The 17,733-nt window shown below is 38.0% G+C and overlaps 1 protein-coding gene across 2 annotated transcripts in view; it reads left to right on the forward strand.

Annotated features, from left to right (window-relative positions):
* Positions 1-17,733, forward strand: part of FRMD3 (FERM domain containing 3) — a 146,929-nt gene that overhangs the window by 43,330 nt on the left and 85,866 nt on the right. The window lies entirely within an intron of this gene.

Here is a 17,733-nt window from a genome sequence, read left to right on the forward strand (position 1 = left end):
AGAGTGGTTTATTAAGCTGTCTCAAACTTCTTAAACATGTGTTTTTGAAAGCAAGAAATATTTTCTCCTGGTAGCCTGAAAGTCTTGAGTTGTCAGCCCAGAGATTAATATTACTGAGGTGGTTCATAGTATGTTACTTTAGACAGGTTGTTCTACCACTCTCACTCTTACATGCTTGAGGTGTGGGACATCCTGAAGTGAGCTAGTATTACATAATTGAAGAATCTTCTGGAAGCCATGTATGTATGTTTGCCTGTTGGGCAACTATAATAATAACATCGCACTTTGGTTTGGAGTCACCAACCCTGGAGGTGTTCAAGAAACATTTAGATCTTGTGCTGGGGGCTGTGGTTTAGTGAGAACAGTTGGTGATATAGCAGACAGTTGGACCAGATGATCTTGTAGGTCTTTTCAACATTGGTGATTCCATGGTTCTGTGATTCTATTCTATGATTCTAATCTCCTTCTTTTCCTCCATCTCAGATAGTAGTTTGCTGCCCCTCTTCTGCCATCTGTTGCATGGCAACAGTGTGTAGTGGTGTGCTGGTGAGAAGGAACAGCCTCTACTGTGATGCCACCAACATCTGTGTCTGGCATCATGGGCCAATGTAGTAAAATAGGAGGCATTACTTTCGGAGTGGCTTTCATAAACTATATAATACAAATAATGTCTATAAATAACAAAACTTATTTATTATTATTATTATTTAATTTAAACATATTAAAATTAAGCAACAAAACCATGAAACTTGGGGGATATTTGATCTTGTTTTTTTGAAACTAGTCCATCGATGTTTGGTTCAATCGCAATTTTTAGTGAATTATTAAGGTGTTCCTCAGAGATTCCTGATGAAATTTTACTCTTCCTGAGCTTCATTCTTTAAAATACTTGTTCATAAATGTACATATTGCCAAAAGTAGTAACAGGACTAAGGTGTGATTGTGAAATGAGGTGAAATCAGGGATATCTTTATCTGACAAGAGAAGGCTTATGAAATTCTAGAAGAGACACATGATCCAATTTTTGATTACAACTCTGTACAACGAGTTTGAAAATTGGCAGGTAATGTATTTATGTCACCTGAAAATGGAGTTGCAAATATACAAAAAAATTGATGACTTTTTTTTTTTTTTTTTTTTTTTTGGCACTCTTGAAACCTATTCTCAAATTCCTTCATCACAGCAAAAAACACAGCTGCATATTTTTTGCTGTTCACAGGACTCTGTTTAGCTATTGCATCTAAATGCATACAGTTATTTGATTTGAGTTGACATTGCTCTGTGCCCTCCCCGTTCCGTGGTCTTAGCCCAGACAGTGCCAATTGTACACCAATATTTAAGTGTTGTGAATGATGGATTCCCCCTGCCAGGATGGGTGGTGGCACAGGGCAGAGTGGCTGCCTTGCAAGCTACATGGCCTGCAGGCTGTGGATTGGTTATGTCTTCCTTAGGCTTAGGACCCACGTAGCAAAGAGCTTGTGTACTTATATAGTTATGTTTCTAGGACATATGCTCTGACTTCCTGTGCATCTGCTCTTGACCATTTAATACTCTTTTTATTTAAGTCTGAATAAAACAAATATCAACTTAGATAATTTCCATGATTTCCATCAGTGTACTGAGCAACCTTGCAATGTTCTTGTCAGCAAACACATTTCCCAGCCTATCCTTCACTCAGCTTCTTTCTGAAAGAGGTTGTATAGTACCTGTGTGCTATGCATGGCAAGGAGACCATTACCATGTCCTTTATTACTGTAAATACTTGATAAGAATTTACCCTCTTATTCTTTGATTAATTTTACAGACTAGTCTGGAGTGATGTTGTCTCGGTAGAAATGCTGATGTTAGTGCATGAGAAGATGTAATGGACTGCTGATTAGATTATTGAGCAGCGTAATGTCCCAACGCACCCAGATATTATTGCTGGCTTTTGGGGTGCTCAGTGCTAAAAGAACATAATAGGAAGGATGTGGATGTTCACTCTTCCTCACTGTACCAAAACATGAGGCAGTGTAATATGGCATTTTGTTTGCTTGTGAATAAAGAAATTGATAGGAAAGGAAGCAGCTAAGCAGAGAACTGTCAAAATATGATTCATTAAATCTATGCAATTTCTTTCTCAAATGGAGAAGATTATCTAACATTTATCATAGATTATAGGAATAAACACTATTTGTACACTTGGTGCACTATTTGGACAGGAGACATTTTTCTTTTGTGTGCTGCAGTTGAAAGCACTGTTGATGTTCTTAGCAAAAAGTTTTATTGACTTTGTATTTTATTATTTGAGCCTGTTAAGATGTCTCAATAAAGTGTGGCATACTTATTCCCAATTGAGGTATAATGCTGAAATAAATTTATTCTTAAAAAAAAATTAAATTCTCAGATAAAAATGACCTTTAAATGTTTTTTCACTGTCTAGACAGGAGAATATAGCATTAGGAAAGAAAAAAGTTTGGCATGGATTAATATCTCTACTTTCAGAAGAAAAACCTGAATTGATTCTAATTTATGTAGTCCTGACAGGATGCTGTTTAAGGCTGATTGTCTATGGATACTGTTTGGGTTGGATTAGTTCATTTACTGCAAGCCATGTGACATATTTACTGTTCTTTTCCAGTATTACTGATAGCAAATAAGCAGAAATCACCCTTAACACAGCAAAACTGACTTATAAGAGCAGTAAACTGTGTTTATACAATGCAGTTTACATCCCTATTAACTTTCTGCTATTTTGAGGTGAGCTGAGTAAACTTTCCTTATCTTGGGGCTGGTGTTTTGCTTGTTGCTTTTTAAAAAATCAAGCAGAGATTGTCTAATTTTGTAGCAGCTGAAACCTTCACGTGTGGACTGAGCATCACTGCAATTTTAATGCATTAGTGAGAACTGTCAGTGACAGTATGCTAGCATTGCCCCTAACTCTAGATGATGTGCAACAGGTGACAGATGTTGCTGTGAAGGAAAGTGGGACAGTTGCTACTTGACTTGCTGAGTTTTGCTCTTGATGTAATTGTTGTTCTGGAGTATCGGTGATTTTACTGTTGATGATTGGCGAAAAACTGGAAAAATGACCATTAAGCTCATCCACCTTTTTGATGTGCAGAGTGTAGTTGTCCAGTGTTTTCACAAGTAGCAGAAGCTCCATGCTGGGTCTTTCTGCTAACTTTGAAGTTCACCAGCAGAGTCCATAGGTTGGAGTGGTAGGTGAGGATGGGTGAAGAAAAGAGGGGAATGTTGTAAATTTAATCAGGAGAAGTGGGAAAAAAAAGAAAAAGAAAATAAAAAAGGCCATGTGGTACACAGTGGGTGGAATTTCCACATTTTTCTGCAGTCAAAGTCTGTTCTGTGTTTGTTCCCTTAGCACAGTTATTTTTTAGGCAACCTGAATATGAGATTCAGCTAAAGTGCTGGGTGCATGGCTCTTTGGATTCTCCTTTTCTGTTAGCAGAGACGAGTCAAATGCTTCTGTCCTTGATGTAGGGTAACATTAGAAGGGTGCTGCAGCAAAGTGAGAAAGGCACCACAAATGTCACAGAGACAGGCTGACATCCGTGCCTCCGTCTTTTTGGAGTTGGGGTACACGCCATAATTTCCTCCCAGGCTGCCTGCCTGCCTTCTGTTTCAGTATTCTGTCAGTAGATCCTTGGAAATGGGATCTTGACTGCAACAGCAAATGTTTCTGCTTGAGGTCCTCAACTTATTTTCAGTTTGCAGAAATCATTGGAAGGGCTGGGGAAGGTGAAATACTGAAGTGCACTGGGACAAAACCTGTACTTGAGCAAGGGGCATCAGTGCTGTTCTCATATCAAATAGTGGCTTTGAACCACAATTAAAAGAAACTGCAAGTTGGTAATTCTTACCTGAAATGACATTTAGAACAAGCTAACTCCTTCAGCATAAATTAAACAGCTGAACTAATTACCATGTGGGATGCTCCCCAAATGCTTTGTTTTTCTGTTCATACTTTTTGGAGAAATGATAACTAAACTTTACAGCAGTCTGAAGTATCAGGGGCTGTTAGAATGGTGATATTTTGCATAATTGTATAGGATTACGCTGAAAAAACAAGATAGATGCAGTTTTGTTGGTTAGGGAAAAGCCTCATGCAACACAATGCTTCAAGATGGATTCTCATTGCCATTTTAGGGACTTGGTAAAATAAAAATGAGATTATGTTTAAAAGATTCTCAGCAAAAGTTGTGCTTAAAACTTTGGAAAGCGTTCTTCTTCATGAGAATGTGGACATTATTAAATGTGACAGCATATATATATTTAAAAATAACTGGTTTTGAATGCTGTCAAATAGATCATGGTCCATCACTGAATCCATTTGATGAAAGGAGATTGTTCTAGGTAGCTCTGATTCGTTCAGTATTTTTATTTTAGTAAAAAATATTTGCAAGCAATTATGGTAATCCTTGATGTCATGCAGACAGTTTAACTGAAGCGTAATTTTTGCAAGTTTGTTTTCTCAAAGCTTGTAATGCAGTAGAATAAACCAGTGTCAGACTTTCAATCTCTTTTCTTAAAGTTGTAAATTACTATTGACTGCCACAGCTGAAGGCAAGCTGTAGAAAAATAAGATTATTGAGCTTGGCAAAAAATAAAGCTGGCTAGAATGGGGCATAAAATTGATAAAACTGTATTTCACAAATTTTACAGACAGGCAAATGATCTAATGGCCTTCTTTAATATTAGAATACTTTAATCCTTTTCCTTGGTGTCATTCTTTTATAAAGTGAGCGTGTGTACTCATGATCACATAGACACAAATGCTTGAAAGTGTGGTGTGTGCATGTGTGAGAGGTGTCAAATATGCATTATAAGTCAGACAAGGAATTGCATTTCGTTACCTGAATACCTGATGATGTTCAGCATTTTTTATCTGTGAGCCATTGCTATTATAGGATTTTAAAATTAATATTTCAAATCTATCATCTGTTATATTTTCAGATAGCTATGAATGTGTAGTGCAGCAACGCAGTGGGGTCACTGTATAAACAGGTGGAAATGGATATCAGCAGTTAATTCCACATCACGAAGCTTTGCCCTCCATTTTGTTTCTCATGGCTGTGCACTACTAACTACTTACACCTGCTTTCATCCAATGCCCGTAACTCACTGCACGTTGGAGTAGATGATTGTGACTTGACAGAATAAATTCATTCACTTTCGTTTTCCATTTTGTCTTTACGCTGGGAGTCCTGTTGGACCCTTCCCACATGATGGATGAAGTTGGGCCATGTGCTGCTTCATGCCAGGGAGGATGATGGGCAGGACTGGAAGGGGCTGGGGAAGACTAAGTGCTGGGGCAGGGTTGTCAAGAGAAGCATTTGAACAGCACCCCCAGACATAGGGTTTGAATTCTGGAGGGTCCATGTGGAGCTGGGAGTTGGAATCTGTGATTCTTATGAATCCCTTCCAACTCAGGATACTCTGTGAGGGGGCTGTCACTCCTGTTCTTGAGATTGAACTCCTTGTGAAAAAGGAGAGCTTTTGCCTTGACAAGAAGAATATATGGTGTGGACAGTCCGCTGGGTCTCATGTGTCTTGAATACTGCTAGTACTTTCTGAGCTGATTGAGGAATCTAGCCCTTTCTCTAAGACTGAATGTGAGGCAGTGGTTTGCAGTACTGATGAAAGTGCCAGTGGTGGCCCCTGCTCCTGGACCTGCTTCCCAGCCTGCATCAGGTGCATGTCTGAGTGTTGTTTCTGCATCCCAGCGGAGGTGTGCAAGAAGCCCCAAAGGCCTGCTTGCTCCATTGCCCTTGCCTGTGATGAACTGTTTCTTATTTTATTTCCTGAAAGTCATTTTTGTTTGTCAGGCAGACAGAGAAATCCAGAGTTGTCTTGCACTATAAAACAGAAACACCTTCTTTGGTATCATCTGTGTATCATCATTTGTGTATCTTCTTCAATTATCAAAGAGAAAATCATTATTAAACAGTTGCATTCTGAGATTTTGCAGTGAGTTTTGGCTCAGCAGCTATAAATCTGTCAGAGCTTTGTTAGTTATAACCTGCATGTCACCATTGTGCTGCCTCTGGCTCTTAGGGATATTTTTGACATAAGACCATATGTGCCATAGGTGATATATAGGAGAAGTAATATTCTAAGCTTCAGGTTTCTCAGTTTTCTTCCTGACATTTGTTCTAGCTTATCTTTTACTCAGTATGACAGGAATGTAAAGAGAGACATTCCTGGTGACCCATGCACTGCCCTACAATATATTTATGGATGTTACTATTCATTAGAATTCTTGACTGGGCATCCCCATGACCAGACGTGTTTTCCAAAAGTTTGTATTGATGGTTAAATACGATAAAACAGATACTTTTTTTTTTTTTTTTTTTTTTTAGATTTTATTTTAATTTTTATTTATTTTTTAAATATTTGATGTCTTGTTGTTCTGTTTGGGAACTTTGATTTACTTGAAGAGGCTTGTTTGAGAGAAATATGCACTACTCAGTTATCTTCAGTATGTAATTTTCTGCGGTTGTCTTACTAACACATGAATTAAATGATTAAAGGTGTTCCTCTTTAGTATCTTCCTATGGTGTTATTTTAATGAGATGCAAAGGAGCAAAGATGGTTAAGGGAAACTGGTCAGTGTTCATAAAGATCTTCTGCATCATGTACAGTGACTGAATGTCTTTGCAGTGCTTTTGTAACACGTTAGCTGGTGTGGAACAATTAGCCTTCAGTCGAGCTGGCACTGTGCACAATCCTGTGTCCTGGTTTGAGCCCAGAGTGTGCCAACTGCACACTGATGTTTGATTCTTGTGAGTGATGAGTGTGTGCTGGTGCCAGGCTGGGCCTCTCAGTGGGGTAGATCTGTCACCAGGACAGCATGGGGTAGGGATGGCTGCAGGCAAGCTGTAGGCTGTAGGTTGGGCAGGTCTGAGTTAATGAAACAAGCTTGTAGAGTCCTATGTTTGGATTTTTGTCACCTATTATTTAAATTGCTTTTTGTCTCTTGTATTTAATAGAAATTAGAAGTAACATGCTTTAGATTTGTTTTATGTCCAGTTGTTCTTAGAAGAATTATAAAGTACTTAGCATAGTTGTAATTTCCTGAGGTGACACTTAGAAACGAGAGAAGATTTTGTTCTCACCATGCTATCAAATAGAGGTCTTATTTTCAGTAGTGCTAATGTTGCAGTTCATGTATCATTCAAGGGCTGAATGACCTCCATAAAAAGAGAAAGAAAGAGAAAAATCAATCCAATTCCCACCCTACTACAAAAAAAGAATTGCGAGCTGAGAACTTTTTTTTTGGCATAGAGACAGAAGCTGGTATAGCATAGGGTATGAATTCTTTCTCTGATGTCAGTAACTGGCTTTTATTAGACACTATCGGGGGGCACTTCTTTAGGATTGGCTTTTCCCCCAGTTTTCAATCATAAATTTGGTTTTCTGAGAACTGGATATCTTAATGCAAGTTTCATCTTGTTTGTTTTCCTTCACAACAGGTCTTTAACATCTCACACTGCTACAAGATGCTGGAGGTAGTTGTGGGGAGTGTTGAAAAGTTCTTTTTTGTGTAATTCTAATAGGAAGGTAAATTAATGCTCATATCTCTATAAAGCAGTAGCTGAACAGTTTGGAATATTTTTTTTGCATGGTAAAAAATGTCAGTTCACTCTGTGCCTAAAGAGAATCTTGAGAAAAAACAATTTAGCAAGTGGGAAATGACACAACGCATTCAAGTTACAAAATTCCAGCAGTAAAAATACATGGGAAAAGTGAGAGGGCATAGTGCAATATTGATGTTGTTGATGGATACTAAATCACTAAAAAGTGTTTTGTTTTGTTTTGTTTGTTTGTTTGTTTGTTTGTTTTGTCCTCCCACTCTTCCAATCCATAGTAGTCTTTCTGGATATCATCTGAAGTTATTAGACAGGTATATCCTCCGAAGCATTATTGTATGATTACATGGTATGACCGTCAGACAGTTTGAGTGCATAAGATGGTGAGTCTTCCTCAGCTAGCCAAAGGTTTTCATTTAAGCTCTTATTGCATTAGGTCAATGTATGAGTTACACTTTTACTGGTTCTCTGGGAGATGTTGACTTCGTCACCATAGTTGAGGGTCAGGCGACATTATCTCTGATTTGCAGTACTTGGACTGAGTCAGCATGCTGCAGGGCTGATGTTACCAGAGCACTGACTACACACAGCTGAGCTTGTGACTCTGGAGTAATCCACCTAACGGTGGATTAGATTACACTACTATCTTGCCATACATTCTGTTCTTTACGTAAGCTCTTAGCCTTGCGTATCACTCTGGTAGCCTTTCAAATGGGCATTTATGCAGCACTTTTCCTGTCTCTCTCTCTGAGGATTATCTTCTGTGATCTTCCTTTTCCTTCTTTTTCTTTCCAAGTGCAGGCTGGACACCCAGTGTCATGCTTGCAAGCTTTCATGCTGTTCTTCTCTGGTGAGAAGAGAAGAGCAGGGCTGTAACCCCAGCTCCAGAGGATGGGTTAAGTTCCTGTTACAAGTATGCTGAGGTGTGCCAGCTGCCTGTGGCAACATCAGCTTCACTGTTCTATTCCTCTCTTTATCCAGCTGGTGTGGAAATAGCAGTGTAGCTGTTCCTGCATAACCCTCATCATGGTTTGGATGCAGTATGGATGGCTGAGGTCTTCCCCTGCCTTAGCTCAGGGATGTGTTTTGACTGGCTGGCAGTAAATTTTCATTGCTGTTCTTTTCTGAAGTAGTTGTTTTTGTGTATGAAGTACACAATGCTTTCTAGCAGTTAGAGAAGGCATAAATAATGAGTTGTCGTTGGAGTAGAATATAGAGGAGTTACTTGGAGCTGCTAAACCCACTGAGAAGATTCAGAATTGTACACATCCAGAGAAGTGGTTTTGTACTTATGGACATGTGGATTTTTTTGGTCTAAATTCTTATTTGTCTTTTAGATTAATTTGTAGATTGGGGCTGAGACCTCATTCTTGGAATCTCTCATATGCTTTGCAAGATCTGATGTGGTGCCCACTATCTGCATCTTCCATGTTAGTTTTCATCTTGAGGACAGGAGAAAGCAGTGTTAGCTTTCCCAAACAATGCTGGAAATTGAATAAAAGGATCGGAAGATTTGTTGACAGAAGCACTCATTGCTTTTAAAAAATCAATAGTGCCTCAGATGGCATCGCGAATGCTACTCTAATGGAAGCTGTTACCAGAAGTGAGCAGTTAGAGCTGCAAGCCTTCTGTGAGACCAGCACTTCAGGGACGTAAAACCTAAATGGCCAAGTACTGCCCATATGCAGAGGGACAGGAAATGATGATGAGTGCTGTAAATGAGCGTTGTATCTGTGGTTTCTTCAGTGCCTGCCTGTCTGGCTGGGTGGTGACTTTTGAGAGCTGCATATGTGAACTATAAATATTTCTTTCTATCATTTATAATTTAGACCTAGGTCAGAGTAATTTACGTGCAGAATAACACTGAGGTCGAGAGCTGATTGTGTGAAAGCACATCTCTCTCCTTTGTTTGTGTTCACTCCTACCACTGGGATATTTCTGCATGATGGAATACTATTTCCATTTTCCATATGATTGTGTATTTGTGATATTTCCATTGCATAGGCTAGCATGACAGAATTTTTCTGAGTTTTTTCTTTTTTTTAAAAATTCTTTATTATTTAAACAATATCATCTAACAATATCGTCTAACAATAACCTCTAATTTGGTAGAAGGCAAAAATACAGTCTTGTGTAGACAGATCTATCCATCCAGTTGTTGCAAATAAACAGTGCAAAACCAAAGAGAAATAAGTAACCTCTAATAACACCCTTCATTTCCCAACAGAGGTAGCATGTAACAGGAGCTATCTTTGATGAATTTGTTTCTAGCCTCACCATGGCAGATGTTTCTGGGTGAATTTTCAGTGCTGTATACATTTAGCTATGCAGTTTCATTTAAGATTAATAAAGCTTTTGCAGCTGCAATTGCACATGCAGCCTTGTCATTGCTCTCCACTTTTTTCTTCTCAGCATAGACACTTCTTTTTTCTTTGCTTTCTCCTTTATCTTTCAGTTCTGTTTGCACACTTGTTGCTCAAATGAGTGGAAAAAAAAATAAAAATATATATATATATATATGTATATAATTCTATTAATTAATTTATAGGACTTGGGGCTAAACTGTTAATTAATTAAGGGCTCAGAAATTTGAGCTTCAAGACTGCTATTTTTGTGAAAATTGTGTTCTTCAAAACTCATTTCAACTTATCAAATGACTTTGAGCAGCAGAGGAGTGCCCATTATGAGTGAGAAATTTTTGTGTTATCTCTGTTGTTAATTTATAGTCTTTCTGCTAAAATAAATCCATTAGGCATTTTGTGGGGGGAAAACTGTTACTGTAGATGTATGTTTTTATGTGTGCACATCCGCTTTTTTTCCCCTTTCTAAATAGTTCCTGGGATGTGTATCTTAAGGTATTGCACTGAGGAGTGAAAACACTATGTTTTCTCTTAAGTTCCAATTTTATGTTGTCATTGGGGAGAAATCGGAGTTGTATTTCTTTTCACAGAAATCTGGGAAAGACAGAACCTAAAGTTCAAATGCTTTTGCAACTTATTTATTTATGTATTTTAACAGTAAAAAAAAAAAAAACAAAACATAAAAATTCCTTTAGAAAACAAATTTATTTATTTATTTATTTATTTATTTATTTATTTATTTTTTCCTTTATGCAGGCTTGTTTGAACTGTATTGCCTGGCAGCATCAGCACCTATTGAAAAACAACAGTTAGAAGAAGGTAGCTGAAATCAGAGCCTTGGGCTAAATATTTCCTCCTCTATTCTTAACTTCTCATATGGAATGGTGCTCTTTCATAATGTAACTGTAGTAACAGTTGTTTGTTCCTGACTGGTGACGTTCTTGTAGCAAAGAATCTTACTCATGAAGCCAGCAGCTAAGTAAGCGCTAGTGTAGTTCTTCTTGTATGTCTTGATATTATAAGGTGTATTTGAGTCTTGTGCATCACTGCGCTGGGTTGACACTCTCTTTCCTAGAGACTCTTCCTGTATGTCCCTCTGCTCCTCACATTTCCTGGGAGAGAATCTTGTCATTCAGCTTTACATGGGTGATAAATGGGAGGTGTTGGGTCTTAATTTCCAAAACGTTTCCCATTTTTTCCTTCCCTAAACACAGACAATTAGAACTTTTCTATGGATAGTGTGTTCTTTGGATATTTCTTCTGGGTTAGGTGAGTGATGCAGTGCCTTAGAAAGACCTGGACATATGCAGATAAAAGCTTTTTACAAAAGCTAACTACATTAGGTTATGTAATGAAATGGGAAAATGTCTGCATGAGAAGATGTATTAACAGATACAGACTCAAAAATTCACCCTCACTAACATTTTACTGTTAGAAAATACTGATACGAATTATGGTTAGATAATTGAATATACAGGATGAAATATGTCATATGCAAGACATAAGCCATAAATGATAGTGTATGGAAGAGTATTCCTGAAATTAAATCAATGCCAACTGCTATATTGCAATGTTCTTTTTGATCCTTTTATTAAAGAATACTTAAAGAATACCCTCTCTTTTTGGTTTGTAGAATTACAATTCCCTCACTGTAAGGAAGATTTTATTATAAATCTTTTGTTTTTAAAATGAAATCTGCCAGTTCCAAGTTAGAGTAGAAAAATTCCCTCTTCCCCTGCCCCAGATTTAATAAAAAACCCACAAAACCACAAAAAATATACCCGAACTTCCTTATAATTGACAAAATTTCCCATGTAAATATGTATAATAGATGTCCTGTGCATACACAAGTACTTTAAAGTGTTGGAGAATGCTGATTGTGAGAAAGCAGGAAGTTCTTTTAAAGGGTTATAATCTTTTACTTCAGGAATGAATTAGGCATGTTTTTAATCTTTGTGTTTTCATGGCATTATGCATGTCCAGTTCTTACAAACCATCTGCACAGGTATTTTCCTATTACTGTCTAAAAATAAAGGCTACGGCTGCCAGGGTGTCCATCTCATGTGTAGCTGCTGTCATTTGTAGTCTCAGTGGATCCGTAAATCAAAAGAGCTGTAGGAAGGTTGCCCGGGGTGCTGGACGTTGTCAGATTGGAGCTGAGCCAGTTCTGCCTTGCTGCCTTCAGCTTCAGCGGGGCTGGGATTTCTCTCCTGATGCTTCTGTTGGGTCAGGACTTAAAAATTTAGCTTGAAGATTTGAATTTTGTGTGGTGCCGTGTGGGAGTTGGACTTGATAATTTGTAGTGCCTTTCTACCCTCTGGCAGATCAACACTTCCTACGTAGTATAGTCCACCAGATCTCCAGAGGTCCCTTCCAAACCCAGCAATTCAGTGTTTCTGTGAAGATGCATTGAAATGTAGACATGCCAAGGTGTCTTCCTTCTCTATGCCCTCATTGCTTCCTATTCAGCTCTCAGGGCCTGATTTTCTACTAATAGTGTTCTCCTAGCACATGCTCAGAGGTGCCTGGTGAATTTCATCACTCTGGCCACTGGAAAAAAGTGCCCTCAAACTGAAATGAACAGGGAATTGTTCCCAGGTGTCCATTTACAGTTTCATTTCTGCAGGCCCCAGTTCCAAGCCTCAGAACAATTAATGGCAGGTCTGAAGCTAGTGGGATTCAAGGTATTTCTCTTACAAAATGTCCAGAAGAAGTGCGGTTACATCAACGGAGCAAGATCTTGCTCTGTCAGAACAGGAGTCAGAAATGAGAGATGTGGCAGCTGAGGGAGCAGTGCTACTGTAATCTCTGTTGCTTTTTGTCAGCTGTGTTGTTGCACCAGTTCATTTTGCAATGGGTAAAGCTGCTTTTTGAGTTACATTCCGGGAACAACTTCTTTTTTTGTTTGTTTCTGACCTGATTGTGTTTTGTTCCATGGAGGTATTACAGTTGTTTTTCAATTCAGTATTTAGGATTTTCCAGGTCCATGGCAATTAAAATATGCCATACACTAAGGAAAGAAATCATTCAAAACTAGACATTTTTCCTGCCTTGCCTCAGAGCCAATTATTTAAACTGAAATATTGGTTTAATTACTGCTTTAATTTCTTCTTCCTCTTTTTATTTTTATTTATTTATTTATTTGAGGATATTTTTATTTATTTATTATAAATTTTTATTTATTTATTTTTACATTACTCCTGCAAATGCTTTGGTTTATGAACAGCTTTACATGGAGGGTCTCCATCGGATACTATTCATCCAAGTAAAAACACTTGTGGGAAAGGGATTGAAAACCCTGCACAAATAAATGCTGTGTTTATAACGAGGTGATGCCAGTGGTTCCTGACTGATAGAAGCACAGCTGGCAGGGCTTCAGTGGTTAGATAACAGAGCTGAAGTGTTGTTTAATCTGCTTGTGACTTGCTTCCTTGTGACAACATGCAAACAAATAGACCCAGATATTCCTAGTGAAACAAAAGCAAGCAGAGGAGAATGGAAGATTTTAAACATCTGCAAGTGGTTTTCCTCTCACTTTCAGAATTCTGGAGCAGTAACAAATGTTTTGTGGTCTCATTTTACGTCATCAGAGAAGGATTCAATTGGAAGAACAAGATAAACTCTCTATTGATTTTTAACTTGCACTAGGAAACTAGGAATAAAAAACATGCAGGAGCATGCCCAAGATCAGGTTATTACTTTTGTATTAGATTGAAAGTGCCCAGGATCCACTGAGACCTTTGTTTGGATCAGTTTCTGCATAATAACAGAGTTATTGTAGAACTGGGATACTCAGTCGTAAATTTTCAGAGTAAAGGAAATGGAAACAGTAATAATAGTATCTGGCCAAGAAAATACAGCATCTCTGCAGTGTCTTCATCAGTTCCTAGAGCTAGAGGAGGAAAAAGCAGGCAGGATTGTCCTGTGTGCCCATTGGTGGAGAACTCCGTGACCATGTTTTTTTCTGGAATGGAAAAAGTCTCTTGTTTTGCTTTTTCCCAGATGCAGCTCAAAAAAGCAAATTTTCACAGTTACTTTCAAGTTGATCTCCTATGACATATGTGTTCTGTGTCACTGACAAGATATTATATCCCTTGCATGCGCGTTGGTTTGTTTGGGGATTTTAGTGATATTAAGGTCAGATATTCAAATGCAGCCTTAGGAAAAACATATCCATCTTGTCCATACCTACATATTTAAACAGATAAAATAGTCATGTTTCATATTATTTGTAGGAGTCCCCAACGATCTGTTTTTATGTACACATGTGGAAGGGCTCCATTATAAAACTTAAAAGCTTTTTAAAAACACTTTTCATAGGGGTACAGAAATCTGAAAGAAAGTATAACTCAATGGAGCTAACTAAATATTGTACTTGAATTAAAAGGTCTAGGAAAAAAGTGTCTTGGTTAAATAATTTCTTATTCTCTCACTGAAAAAAAATGTACTGTTTAAAATCCGTGGCATTTTGGCTCTCTTGCATATACGCTCTGGTGCCAGTTGCTTCTGCTTGGGTTGATCTTCTCTGTTTGAGAATAGTTGATAGTTTCTGGGTGAGATATGGTATAATTATCTGCCTCAAAGCCTTTGGAAATCTGACTAATAATAATGTCTTTTTCATGATGTCATTTTTATAATGTTCTGTAAATGTATTGAAGTGTAGCATAAAAATATTTTTTTTTTGAGTTGGTAGAGTACTTTAAAAAAAAAAAAACAAACAAAAAACAACCAAAAACATTTAATTGGAAAGTTACATAGCAACTGTGTGAAGTCTCAGGCAATATTTTATATGCATTATTCTGTGACCCAAATCCGTTCCTGTGCTCTGTTATGGATGACTGGCAGTTCTTAATTTAATTTATCCATCTTCTTTCACAAATTAGGATAAGCTATGGATTTAATATATTCCTTTGTACTATAATATGTAATAAATGTATCAAAGAATACAGAAGACAGCAAAGATTATCGGATGCTAAAGCTCTGGAGAATTTGGAGCATTGTTAGTGCTATCTAGTAAATGTTTATGGCTTGTGTTTGCAGAGAACAAAATGAACAACCATTGCCCACCCTTCTTAACATCCTATTTATTTTGAATTGAAATGTAAGGTATTCTGTGCTACATCAAGATCTTTTATTTTTTTTTCTGAGTATGAAGTATGATCTTGATTTTATTTAAAAGGCAAGTATTTTAAAAGCATAATAGCGGAGTAGTTAACGTAGGGTTTCTTATTACAACAGCCATTATGTGATGTGTGTATTTAGGCACTTTTATCAATTTAGAATCTTTTCTAATGTGTGGTCGTGAACTGTGGAACTTGAAGTCTGAGTGAGTAGCACTATTAACTGAAGTATATATTAACCAAAGGTGGAGTTATTAACTGCTCCTGTTTATTATCTTTGGAGGGTTTAAAGATTCCTAGAGCATCAATTTACCTCTGAGGCTTTTGTTAGCTCTTTTTTGTGTGACTGATTTCTATCGTCTACCTTCAAGCTAGAAAATTAGGACAGCAGTTCATTTAAGAAGGTAGCTTTGTTGTTGGACTGAAAATCACAGTAAGTGTCCTAGTCTTTTATCTGATTCTGCAATAACTTGTATAAATTCTCTGATTTATGTGAATGAAGCCAATGTCTTGTTAAGTGAATGACTTGCACAGTGTGAGCCTATAGAAACTGGTAGATTTATTGACTCTTCTTCCAGTAACATGCTTTATTGTTGTCAGATGAAAATACAAATAGTCAATTTTCATCTTTTACAGCATTCTAAAAAATGGATTTATTTTATACACTGATGTCAATAAAATCTATTTTTGTGTTTATCTATACCTGAGTCACTCCAGAGCTTTTATTCCCCATTGCTATTTTGTTCACTGTGTATTCTTCTTAAAACTGTGTGGACCTGCAATTTCATTTACATTTCTTTCACATTTTTTTCTTACTGCCTATGTATTGAAATGTCACAGTGCAATTTTGTCTTAATATTTTGATTCTCCTGCTCATAGCGTAGTCACAAAAAATTTGCAGAGAATTCTAGGATTATAAGAGAGAAAATGCTTCAGTGAGACATGGCTGCTTAAATACAGTCCTGTAGGAGAATTTTTTTTCTCCCAGTCACACAAACAGCAGTTTTCTTCTTGTGCTTTCCAGTCTTTTATCCAGGCTTTGCCTTTTAGGGAAATAATTCTCTGTGCTGTCACAAACACGCCTGTAACTGTGTGGTGTAAAAAGTCGGTGTTCCTGTTAATGTTTTCTAACAGCCAACAAGTAATTTTTTAAAATGTCTGGAGAATGTGGAGAAACAATTAATTACAGAAGGAAATGAGTTGTAGCTATGTTGCAGGGAGAAAGATAGCAGTACAAGGTGCAAAGCATGAAGCTGCGCAAGCATGTACGGAAATGCACTGGGTTAGCATCTCTTGACACTGACTGTTTAGAAGAAGGTAAACAGAGTGCAGAAATACATGGCACAGACAAGGTAGTGATATACTTTGGGCAAGAAGTAGCGCACAAAAGAGTAAAGGACATGCAGAAAAGGGTTAGATATGTAGGAAGTGGAAGGAAGCAGCAGAAAGGTGTGGTGAGAGTAGGTGGCTTATGCTGTAGGGAGGGAAGCAGAGGCATCACATTCATGAAAAGACATGGAGAGAAATAAGCAGTTCCCTTATGGCTGTAGGTGATCTCAGGAGGAGAGAAAGTCCATTATGCAAGGAAGGCATCAATGCAGCAGTCCCCAGCACACAGGGGGAACTGTTCAGCACTCCAGTGGTGGCTTAACTGAGATTTATAATTAGTTCATTGATGGAATGGATGTACAAGCAACTGTAGCTATGTCTTATTAATTGAAAAAGTAACAGAATACTTGTTAAAATAGAGAATAGCATTCTTATTTAACACTTAAGTCCTGAAGCTGCAGTACTATATCTAATTCTGGAGTGCCCAGTTCAAAAAGATGAGAAACTACTGGAGAGAGTCCAGCAGACAGCCACAAAGATGATACTGGGCCTGAGAATCTCCTTTATGAACAAAGGCCAAGAGTCCTGGGGCTGTTCAGCTTGGACAAGAGAAGGCTGAGTGGGGATTTCATCAATGCTTATACATACCTCAAGGGCAGGTATCAAGTGGATGAGGCCATGCTATTTTTTGGTGGTGCCCAGTGTCAGGATTAGGGGCAACAGGCACAGGAAGTTCCATCAGAATAAGAAAAAGAATTTCTGTATTGTGATGTTGACAGAGCACTGGAACAGGCTGCCCAGAGAGGTTGTGGAGTATCCTTGTGTGGAGGTATGCAAAACCCACCTGGACAGTTTCTTGTGCAACTTTCTTTAGGGAACCTGCTTTAGCAGAGGGTTGGACTAGGTGATCTCTAGATGTCCCTTGCAACCCATAGGATTTTGTAATTCCGTGATTCTGTATCTTGTGTTTTCTTTGGGAAGCGGTAGGTCTCACCTGTCTGTAGCGGTCATGCTGCCATTCCCTCCTATGCTATGCAGAGCACATCCTTGGCCTGGTTGCGGTGCCTTTCCTGCCTTAGCCACTCCTGTGTGAAACCCAGGTGATAATGACTTCCACTTTTGCAAAGGACCTTGTGAAATGCAGGAGCTACCAGTTAATTTTTGCATAGCCAAGCTGGTCATAGTTTAGATTGTCTCTTAGCTTCTTAAAGACTGAGTAAGGCATAGCAATTAGCTTTCAAGGAACCAGGTGGAGTAACAGTTAAATATTTTCAATGCATTGTGACTGTGCATTCCATGTAGTTTCACTTGTGTAGACATTAAAGTATTAAGTTC

This window comes from Excalfactoria chinensis, chromosome Z (assembly GCF_039878825.1).
Source record: "Excalfactoria chinensis isolate bCotChi1 chromosome Z, bCotChi1.hap2, whole genome shotgun sequence".
In the NCBI taxonomy this organism is placed as follows: domain Eukaryota; kingdom Metazoa; phylum Chordata; class Aves; order Galliformes; family Phasianidae; genus Excalfactoria; species Excalfactoria chinensis.